At 40.2% G+C, this 10,559-nt stretch overlaps 1 protein-coding gene and 1 long non-coding RNA gene across 2 annotated transcripts in view; one reads left to right on the plus strand and one right to left on the minus strand.

The window, feature by feature from the left end:
* LOC107565288 (uncharacterized) overlaps nt 1-5,476 on the minus strand; it is a 16,124-nt gene extending 10,648 nt beyond the window's left edge. The window contains exon 1 of the long non-coding RNA XR_001606354.1: nt 5,363-5,476. This is a non-coding gene — a long non-coding RNA (uncharacterized lncRNA). The remainder of the gene's footprint in view (nt 1-5,362) is intronic.
* The window catches only part of LOC107565305 (cyclin-dependent kinase 14-like), a 198,096-nt gene that overhangs the window by 180,499 nt on the left and 7,038 nt on the right, over nt 1-10,559 (plus strand). The window lies entirely within an intron of this gene.

Consider the following 10,559-nt stretch of genomic DNA (forward strand, 5'->3'; position numbering starts at 1 on the left):
CAGGGCAACAACTCACTGCGTGATGGAGCCTAGAGAACGTAGTTAGAATGTCCTTAATATTCAAGATATGGGGCAAAAATGCCCATTTGAGTTTTTGTCTCATATTTACATCATATAGTTAAGCAATATCACACGAGCAATAGTAGGCTAAGTGCAAAATCACACGAGTGCAAATGTGATGAGCAACACACAGCGGCATTTCATTTCTTAATGCACGTTTTGAACAAATTGGGTGAACCATTTGATGTGTTGAACCATTGGCCATAGGCGCGTTGGATTTGAAGTGGCACTACACAGAGCGATCGGTGTTTGACATTAAAGGCCCGCGAGAGCGATTCAAAAGCGTAAGGAGCTGTCTGCTCTCTATAGCTCTTGCGGTACTTTGATGTCTACACCGATCGCTCTGATGGTGATGATCCGCTTCAAGTCGAACAAAACTAATTATTCAGTGGACCATTCATAAAGAACCATTTACTTCACTCCTGAATGAATCAGCCGTTTGAACGAATCAAATGAATGAATAAATGACTCGATGACTTAATCATTAAGACATTTACCACCACCTACTGGCAGCTTTAGTTTATTATTTAGAGTATCATTTCATTAAAGAAATAATTTCATATTTCATAGTAACAATAATAAAATTCATAAAATAAATGATTAAAAGTATAGTTCACCTACCCAAAATTTTACCATTTAAAATTTACCATTTACTCACCCTCATGGTCCAAAAGAGTATATGTAATACATTTTATCAAACTAAATATTTCTTGCTGAAGCGACTTTTTGTAAAGTCAGTTTGATGCTTTACACAACAATGACTTTAAATTATGTTTTGGGAGTAATTTCTCAGCCAAATTTGATATTTAATTAGATTAATTAATCGCCACATCATGTAATTAATTAGATTAAAAATTTTAATAACTTACCAGCCCTAATATATATATATATATATATATATACACACAATATTTAATCAGTGTGTAGTTTTAAATACCTGTTTCTCTGTCCTCTGTTCTGCAGCTGATACAATCTCATGGTTTTTATGTTCAATAATTGTACACAGCACACATATACATTTCTGGTCAGTGTGACAGAAAATCTCAAGGAGCTTCTCATGTTTCTGGCAGATCATCTCCTGCAGTCGTCCAGTGGCATCAGTCAAATTGTGTCTCTTTCCTTTAAACCAACTCTCATGTTGTTCAAGGTGATTCTGACAGTAAGAGTTCAGACACACCAGACAGGACTTGACGGCTTTGTATTTTCTTCCAGTACAGACGTCACACTGCACATCTCCAGCTCCAGCATAACAGTCAGCAGGAAGCTTGGTCTTCTTCAGTTTCTCCATCAGTTCAGCCAGCATGGTGTTTCTAGCTAAAGCAGGTCTTGGACTGAAGGTCTGTCTGCACTGAGGGCAGCTGTAGACTCTCATATGATCCTCCTGATCCCAGCAGTCTGTAATACAGCTCTTACAGTAACTATGTCCACACTGGATGGTCACTGGATCCTTCAGGAGATCCAGACACACTGCACACATGAACTCATTCACTGAAATTCTGGCTTCTTCCATTTTACTTCTTGAATACAGAGACACAAACACACAACAACTCAACTATTCTTCAGTTTTGTTTTTCCCTGAACTCACATGATTCCTGTTTCCTGGTTCTGTGTTTGCGTGACGTGTGTAAAACAGGTGTGTCTTAAAGTCTGTAAAGCAGGTTGCTCAGTGAGGAGGACATTTGGCCCTCACAAGTGTAGTTAAACAAGTTCGTACACTCACACAGGTTTCCATCTTTTATGGGTTCATTCCATAGGTGTAATGGGTTTTCTATTATCCAAACTGTATTTTATATTCCTTTACCCTAAACCTACAAACACTACAGGCATTTTTAGATTTTCAAAAAACTTAATTCTTTATGATTTATAAGCTTGTTTCCTCATGGGGACCAAAAAAGGTCACACGGTCAAAGTTTACTGGTGTTACTATACTGGTGGGAGCATTTGGTCCCACCAGTAGTATACATAGGGAATACTTGGTACACACTCTCTCACACTAACTCATGTTCTCTCTCAGTTTCAGTTTTAGGTGCTTTGATGGCATGACAGATATTTGTACATGTGTATTGCCAAAGCATTGCAGCATTGATGTATACATTCAAAACAGTGCAAAATGAGAGTAATGCAAAAAAACAAAGAAAGAAAGAAGAGAGAGAAAAAAACATAACACAAAATATTGGAATTAAAGAATAGAATAAATTCACAAATAAAAGTAATTAAAAAAACAGTAAGAAAGAGTGTGAATAAACAGTGCTGGAGACAGACTGGAGTTGGATCACTCACTGTCCCTCATGTTGACGGACTCGTACTGTGCTGTTAGAACGCAGCAGTCCACACATTCTTCTAGTAAGATGGGCAGTTACTCATAGTTTGATAGAGACTCAAAGTTGTGATGCATATATTTAAATTTATGATGAAGCTTTTCCTGAATTTGTGAGCAGTCGTATGTTTTGGTTACTTGTTGCTTTCTGGTTCTCCTCTGTGCTGTTGTCAGCCCGTCTGTGTGTTTACTGGGCTGTGTGCTAATGTTAGTGTTTGTTAGTAATTTGACTGTGATCAGACAGTGGGATTAGTTCTCTGACAGTAAATGCTCTTGAGAGATGATCTTAAAGTCTGTTATAATATAATCTACAGTACTATTCTCAAGAGGTGAGCAAAAGGTGTATCTTCCTAAAGTGTCCTCTCATATCCTACCGTTGACCATACAGACTCAGACTTCGACAGAGCTGGAGGAGATCTTTCCCACACTTATTGACAATATGGTGATGGTTATTTCTGTGGAGGTGAGAAGAATTATTCATACAGGACAAAAATGTGCTGTCCCCTCAAAATAACTCAACACACAGCCATTAATGTCTAAACCGCTGGCCACAAAAGTGAGTACACCCCTAAGTGAAAATGTCCAAATTGGGCCCAAAGTGTCAATATTTTGTGCGCCCACCATTATTTTCCAGCACTGCCTTAACCCTCTTGGGCATGGAGTTCACCAGAGCTTCACAGGTTGCCACTGGAGTCCTCTTCCACTCCTCCATGACGACATCACAGAGCTGGTGAATGTTAGAGACCTTGCACTCCTCCACCTTCCGTTTGAGGATACCCACACAGATGCTCAATAGGGTTTAGGTCTGGAGACATGCTTGGCCAATCCATCACCTTTACCCTCAGGTGTGTTTGGGGTCGTTACCATGTTGGAATACTGCCCTGCAGCCCAGTCTCCGAAGGGAGGGGATCATGCTCTGCTTCAGTATGTCACAGTACATGTTGGCATTCATGGCTGAGTAATGAGCCTGAAGCTGCCAGTCGGACAAGAAGGAACCCAGCAGCTAACAGATAGTTCAAGCAATATTCAGAGCATTCATGGTTCCCTCAATGAACTGTAGCTCCCCAGTGCCGGTAGCATTCACCAAATTGAAAGCAAATTGAAAGCAGGTCTTGGACTGAAGGTCTGTCTGCATTGAGGGCAACTGTAGACTCTCATCTGATCCTCCTGATCCCAGCAGCCTGTAATACAGCTCTCACAGTAACTGTGTCCACACTGGATGGTCACTGGATCCTTCAAGAGATCCAGACACACTGAACACATGAACTCCTTCTGATTCACTGAAATTCTGTCTTCTTCCATTTTACTTCTTGAATACAGAGACACAAACACACAACAGCTCAACTACACTTCACTTTCTCTTTTCCTGAATGGGTTTAAATACTTTCCTGGTTCTGTGTTTGAGTGATGTGTATAAAACAGGTTTGTTTTCGAGTCTGTAAAGCAGGTTCCTCATTGCTGCTCCTGAAGAGCCTCGTTCCTACTGAGTTTAGTTTCGACACACCCAATTAGAGTTTTATCAAAAAGCTGTAACTTGTCTCTAGAACATACTTATGGCAAAAAAAAAATCCCGTGTCCAGGGATTTTTTTGCCATGCGTTGGTCATAGAGATGCGTACTCATATACAGTATGTGTATGCAGTGCAGAAGCAGCATGGACTCATTGTGCTTTCACACAGAACGCGTTTACAGTCCGCTACTGATCCACAGCTTTGGGGTTTGTTTTCGAGTCTGTAAAGCAGGTTCTTCATTGCTGCTCCTGAAGAGCCTCATTCCTACTGAGTTTAGTTTCAGCGCACCATAATTTAGTTTTGACACACTTGGCTGTTATTAAAGTAAATGCAAAGACTGACTAGTTGATTCAGGTGTGTTTAATTCAGATCAAATTAAAAGATAGTTAACATTACTTATACTTATCGGAGCTGATGAAACCGGAGATTTGCACTAAATCAAATAATCCACACAAGATGAAATCAACGGATGCAAGGAGTATTCGATGAAGCCTGTGTGCATGTTTACTCTAACTGTATAGAGATTTTCACTGTGAAAATGAACAAATATCCTGCAAATTTTTCCGACTTTAAAGCATTACCTACTGCCACATAAAACTCCATATGATCACCTAATTATGAGCTAGCGTGAAAAATAAAAGTTCTATATAAATTCTGATTGGATTATAGGCTATATAGGCTAGAAAGCACACAAAGAGCACTGCCTTTATAATCACTAAAAAGCTGTCCCTCATCTTAGTTCATCGCAATCTCATTAAGTTTTGTTATAATGAGAGGATTCGCGAGCTTGCACTGGACTCAGCACCAGACAAAAATAAACCTTTTGATTCTCTCCAGAGCGTAAACACAAGTATGCATTGGATAGTTTGCCAGATCAGTTTCGCCAATATGATAGTAAATAGATAATATCCTGATTTTTTACATGGGTGCTTAGCCATTCCCAAGCACCCATAGGATGGGCGCCTATGTTCACAGCATGCAAAAATTCAATTCAATTCAAGTTTATTTGTATAGCACTTTTCACAATACAAATCGTTGCAGCAGGTTTACAAGCAGCTGTTAAAGCAGCTTTACAGGAAATTTAAGTTTCTATTTTAAAGTTTCTACGTTATATTTAGTAGAAGCTTGTTGGTTGTGACTGTCAAGTTGATGTCTATAAGGCAGTAATGTACAGTAAAATTCATGCAGTTAATGATATGTTATCAAACAGACGGTGAACACTATTAACTGCTATGATTATATGTTGCGATTAAGCTTATAGCAAAATTTGGTAGTTTTGTGTGTTGTTGGCATCATCTGAGGTCCTCTGAGGGGTTGGCATCATCTCTTCTCAGGTGTTCGGTCATCTCAGGTCTTTGTAAGGACTGGATCCAGACTGAAGCTTGTGTAATTCCTAGTTACCTCGGGATGCCAATCCCATGGCAGAAACAGAAAAGCAAATAGAGACATAATTAGTGTATAGCTGCTGTTCCAACTAGGGCTGTGCGATTAATTGTAATCGAATCGAAATCACGATTTAAGACGTTGCGATTTGCTAATCGCAAAGCCTGCGATGTGGACGCGATATTACTCTGTTCCAGAGCATATGCATGACTGCCAGCCTTGAGTTGCAGTCTTACTTGCCCTGGGCAAGAGTGAGCGCACCTCCGTTCTCCCCAATCAGCACTGCACTAGCCAACTGCGTAAACACCCACCATTAAAAAAGAAAAAAAAACGGAAAGCGGGACGGGAGAGAGACAGAGTGGGATTATGGCGTCTACTGGGTCAGATCGATAGTTAGACAGCCCAAAACAAAAAGGAATTCTGTAATGGTTTAATGGAAACTATAAGAATTTCCGTGATGGTTTCTATTGATTTTTTCAGCAGGGTAATGATACCCATACTGTGCTGCACATTATTGACAATATTGAGCTGAAGCTTGACTTTGCAAATTTAAAATCGCAATTTGATATTTTCCCCCAAATCGCACAGCCCTAGTTCCAACCAAGCAAAAATGATGTGTTCAACACAAGCAAAAGAATGATAATGTGCATTTTATCAGATATAACTGAATTGCAAGGTTATTAGATACTTTATGTGAATTCTTGGCTAAAGAGATGTGTCTTTAATCTAGATCTAAACAGAGAGAGTGTGTCTGAACCCCGAACGTTATCAGGAAGGCTATTCCAGAGTTTGGGGGCCAAATGTGAAAAAGTTCTACCTCCTTTAGTGGACTTTCCTATCCTAGGTACTACCAAGAGTCCAGAGTTTTGCGACCTTAGGGAGTGTGATGGATTGTAGCGTGATAGAAGACTAGTTGTCTTATTTCTACTTAGAAGACTAGTTCTACCTATTTCTACTTTGTATTTTCACTGTAGTTTGTATTTTTGATTGCACTTACTGGTAATTATAATAATTGCCGTCGGCTTAGAAGGAGCCTGTGTTATTTGCATTGCTCCCTTCCTGCACTTAAGTAAGTGCAAACTAGTTTCGATTTGAGCAATTGCCCTGCTATAGGCTATTGGCTATAGGCTATTGGCTGTGCTAATTAGAAGGTGGCCATAGCTGTTTTCACTGTAGTGTCTTAGATTGTGTATTTATTTGATGTCTGTGCACTGATGCGGTCAGTTTGGCCGGGGTGGGGGCACTGGTCTGCTCATTTCTAACAATTGGAAATACTCAACCCACTCTCCCCCATGCAATTATAACTCATTTGAATCTCATGCGATTACTGTAACAGCTCCTATAAAACTCCAGGTTGTGGTAATTTACAGCCCTCCTGGGCAAATTCTAGCCACCTTCCAAGAGGAGCTGGATGGGCTGCTGTCCTCATTCCCGGAGGATGGCAGTCCACTTTTAGTCTTTGGCGACTTCAACATTAATCTGGGCAAGCCTTATGCTACAGACGTCCATTCACTCCTTGCTTCATTTGATCTCAAACAACTTATCACTACAAGCACGCACAAATCAGGCAACCAACTTGACTTAATTTACACACGCAATTGTATTGCAGACAACATTTTGGTAGAACCCCTACATACAGTATCTCTGACCATTTCTTCATTGCATTTAAACTACATTTTGCTAACTGTGTGCCACCAACCCCTATACCGGTTACTTTTACTTTACCCCTCCCATCTTTCCTCTGTACTATCCTCCTATCATCAGTTCTTATTCTGCTGGATCTATCTGCTGCTTTTGACACTGTCAATCATCAGATCCTCCTGTCTGCCCTCTCATCACTGGGCATCACAGGGATTCCACTAAGCTGGTTTCAATCCTATCTCACTGGTAGGCCTTTCAGCGTGGCCTGGGGAGGGGAGGTATCCAAAGCACATCAACTGGTCACTGGGGTTCCTCAGGGATCAGTTCTTGGACCCTCCTCTTCTCCATATACACTACATCACTGGGTCCCATCATACAGGCACATGGCTTCTCCTACCATTGCTATGCTGATGACACGCAGCTCTATCTCTCATTTCAACCAGATGATCCAATGGTAACCCCCACCACACACCCTGTCAAAGACCGAGTTTCTGCTCTTCCCTGCCACTCCAACTATACAGCATAATTTCACCATCCAGCTAGGTTCTTCTACAATTACCCCATCAACTTCGGTCAGAAATCTTGGTGTAATCTTTGATGACCAGCTGACCTTCAAAGACCACATTGCAAAGACTTCTCGATCTTGCAGGTTTGCATTACACAACATCAGAAAGATCAGACCCTTTCTAATGGAGCATGCTGCACAACATCTTGTCCAGGCCCTTGTCATTTCTAGGCTGGACTACTGCAATGCTCTTCTGGCTGGACTTTCATAAAGCACTATCAAACCTCTACAATTTTTTTTCGTATAGCGCTTTTCACGATACAAATCGTTGCAAAGCAACTTTACAGCAAATTAAGTTTCTACAATATTTAGTGGTAGCTTATCAGTGGTGACCGTCAGTTAATGTACATATGGCAGAAATGTACGGAAAAATCAATTAAAGACGTAATCAAACAGACGATGAACACTATTAACAGCAATTATTATATGATGCAATCAAACTTATAGCAAAATGTGGTAGTTCTGTATGTTGTTTCAGGGTTGGCATCATCTGAGGTCCTCTGAGGGGTTGGCATCATCTCTTTTCAGGTGTTCTGGATCCAGACAGACAAATGATTCAGAATGCAGTGGCACGACTGGTATTCAACAAGCCCAAAAGAGCCCATTTTACACCTCTCTTTATCTTCTTGCACTGGCTACCGGTTGCGGCTTGCATCAAGTTCAAGACATTGATGCTTGCATATAGAACAGCCACAGGCTCAGCACCCGCCTACTTCCACTCACTACTACAAATCTACATCCTCTCCAGAAGTCTTGAGAGTACAGAGAGGCTCAAAATCACTTTCCAGAACATTCTCGTTCACCATTCCTGGCTGGTGGAAGGATCTTCCCACCCCTACCCGGAATGCTGAATCCCTGACAATTTTCAAGCGACACCTGAAAACTCATCTCTTTCGGTGCTACTTGACTTCATCATAAATTTAAAAAAAAACACTTTGTCTTTCTCTTTATTTATTCCTTCTCTTTCTAGCTTGTGCTTATTTGAACAATGCTTAAAACTTGGTATTACGAGCACTTCCTGTGTCTGTTTGCCTCTTTAAGAAGAATCGCTTTATGTATTCCCCAATTGTAAGTCGCTTTGGATAAAAGCGTCTGCAAAATGACTAAATGGAAATGTAGTTAGGTACGCAGGAGCTAAACCATTAAGGGCCTTAAAAGTAAGTAATAATATTTTGTAACTGATATGGAACTTAATAGGTAGCCAGAGCAGACATTGTAAAATTGGGGTAATATGATCATATTTTCTTGACCTTGTAAGGACTCTAGCAGCTGCATTTTGGACTACCTGTAGCTTGTATATTAAAGATGCAGGACAACCACCTAGCAGTGCATTACAATAGTCCAGTCTAGAGGTCAGCATAAGAATGGAAACTAATCCCGTATTTTCTAATAATATTACCAAGGAGCAACATGTATATTGAAAATAGCAGAGGGCATAGGACAGATCCTTGTGGCACTCCATATGATCTAAACCATCTTAAAGCCTGCCCTTGAATACCCGTATATTTTTGCATTCGATCTATGAGTATGTCATGATCTATAGTGTCAAATGCAATTCTAAGATCAAGTAAAACTAGCAATGAGATGCAGCCTTAGCCTGACGCAAGAAGTCATTTGTAATTTTAACAAGTGCCGTTTCTGTTCTATGGTGGGGCCTGAAACCTGACTGAAATTCTTCATAGAGATAATTTTTTTGCAGGAAGTAGCACAATTGAGCAGACACAACCTTTTCTGTAATTTTAGACATAAAAGGAAGATTTGAAATGGGTCTGTAATTTGCCAGTTCACTAGGATCTAGTTGTGGTTTCTTAATAAGAGGCTTAATAGTCGCCAGCTTGAATGGTTTTGGAACGTGGCCTAGAGATAGCGACGAGTTAATAATTTTGAGAAGTGGTTCTTCTGCTACAGGTAACAACTCTTTCAGTAATTTAGTAATTTAGGGTATAGGATCTTAAAAACATGTTGTTGGTTTAGATGCAATAATAAGTTTATTTAGCTCTTCTTGTCCTATAGTTGTAAAGCACTGCAGATTTTCTTTGGGTGTGACAAATGAAACTGAATTACTGTAGATTCTACATTTGTTATTGTATTTCTAATGCTACATCAGTATCTACTTTAGATACATCCTGTATCTACTTTATCAGTAAAGAAATTCATAAAGTCATTACTATTAAACTGTGAGGGATTTATTTCGGGTGATGTCTGATTATTTGTTAATCTAGCGAATGTGCTAAATAAAAAACCTTGGATTGTTTTGGTTATTTTCTATAAGTTTGCGGATATGCTCTGCCCTGTCAGCTTTTAGAGCCTGTCTATAGCTGGACATACTGTTTTTCCACGCAGTTCTTAAAAATTCCGAGTTAGTTTTTCTCCATTTGCGCTCAAGAATACAAGTTTCTTTCTTGAGAGAATGGGTATTACTGTTGTACCATGGCACAGTACGTTTTCTCTAACATTTTTTAATTTGATGGGGGCAACAGCTTCTAATGCATTAAAGAATATAGTGCCCATATTGCTAGTCATCTTGCCTAGTTCATGTATATTTATGGGTACACCGAGCAGTTGAGATAAATCAGGCAGGTTATTCGTGAATCTATCTTTGGTGGATGGATGCCTGCGTACCCGGATGATAACTCAGAGCCATATAGTTAATATCAGTAATACGCAGCATGCATGAAACAAGGTGGTGGTGTTTTACGACCCATGGCTCAAGGGAAGCAACAAACAGGACACACGCGAACCAAACGGGTAGCTTTGAGTATAATTTATTCAAAAAGCTACAATCACATAAAAAAAGTAAAGAAAACAACTATGTACTGGAAACATCAGTAATGCCAAGGTGTAATGCGAAATGTATGGATGTGGTGGAATGTAGTGTACTGCGTGTTGGAGTGCAAAAGCAAACACAAGCCAAACAAGTCACAAAACCAATTGCCCAAAACCAGAGCCCCTCCTCTAGCTCAAGCGGAGGCCTCTTTTAAAAGGAGCGTCTGATAGAGAGCAGGTGTCCCAAACGACGGCCAATCAACGTAGTCCATGGACTCCTACAGCCATTCCACAAAGTAACGACAGGGGTCGTCACA

This window comes from Sinocyclocheilus grahami, unplaced genomic scaffold (assembly GCF_001515645.1).
Source record: "Sinocyclocheilus grahami isolate Dianchi unplaced genomic scaffold, SAMN03320097.WGS_v1.1 scaffold992.1, whole genome shotgun sequence".
NCBI classification, from domain to species: domain Eukaryota; kingdom Metazoa; phylum Chordata; class Actinopteri; order Cypriniformes; family Cyprinidae; genus Sinocyclocheilus; species Sinocyclocheilus grahami.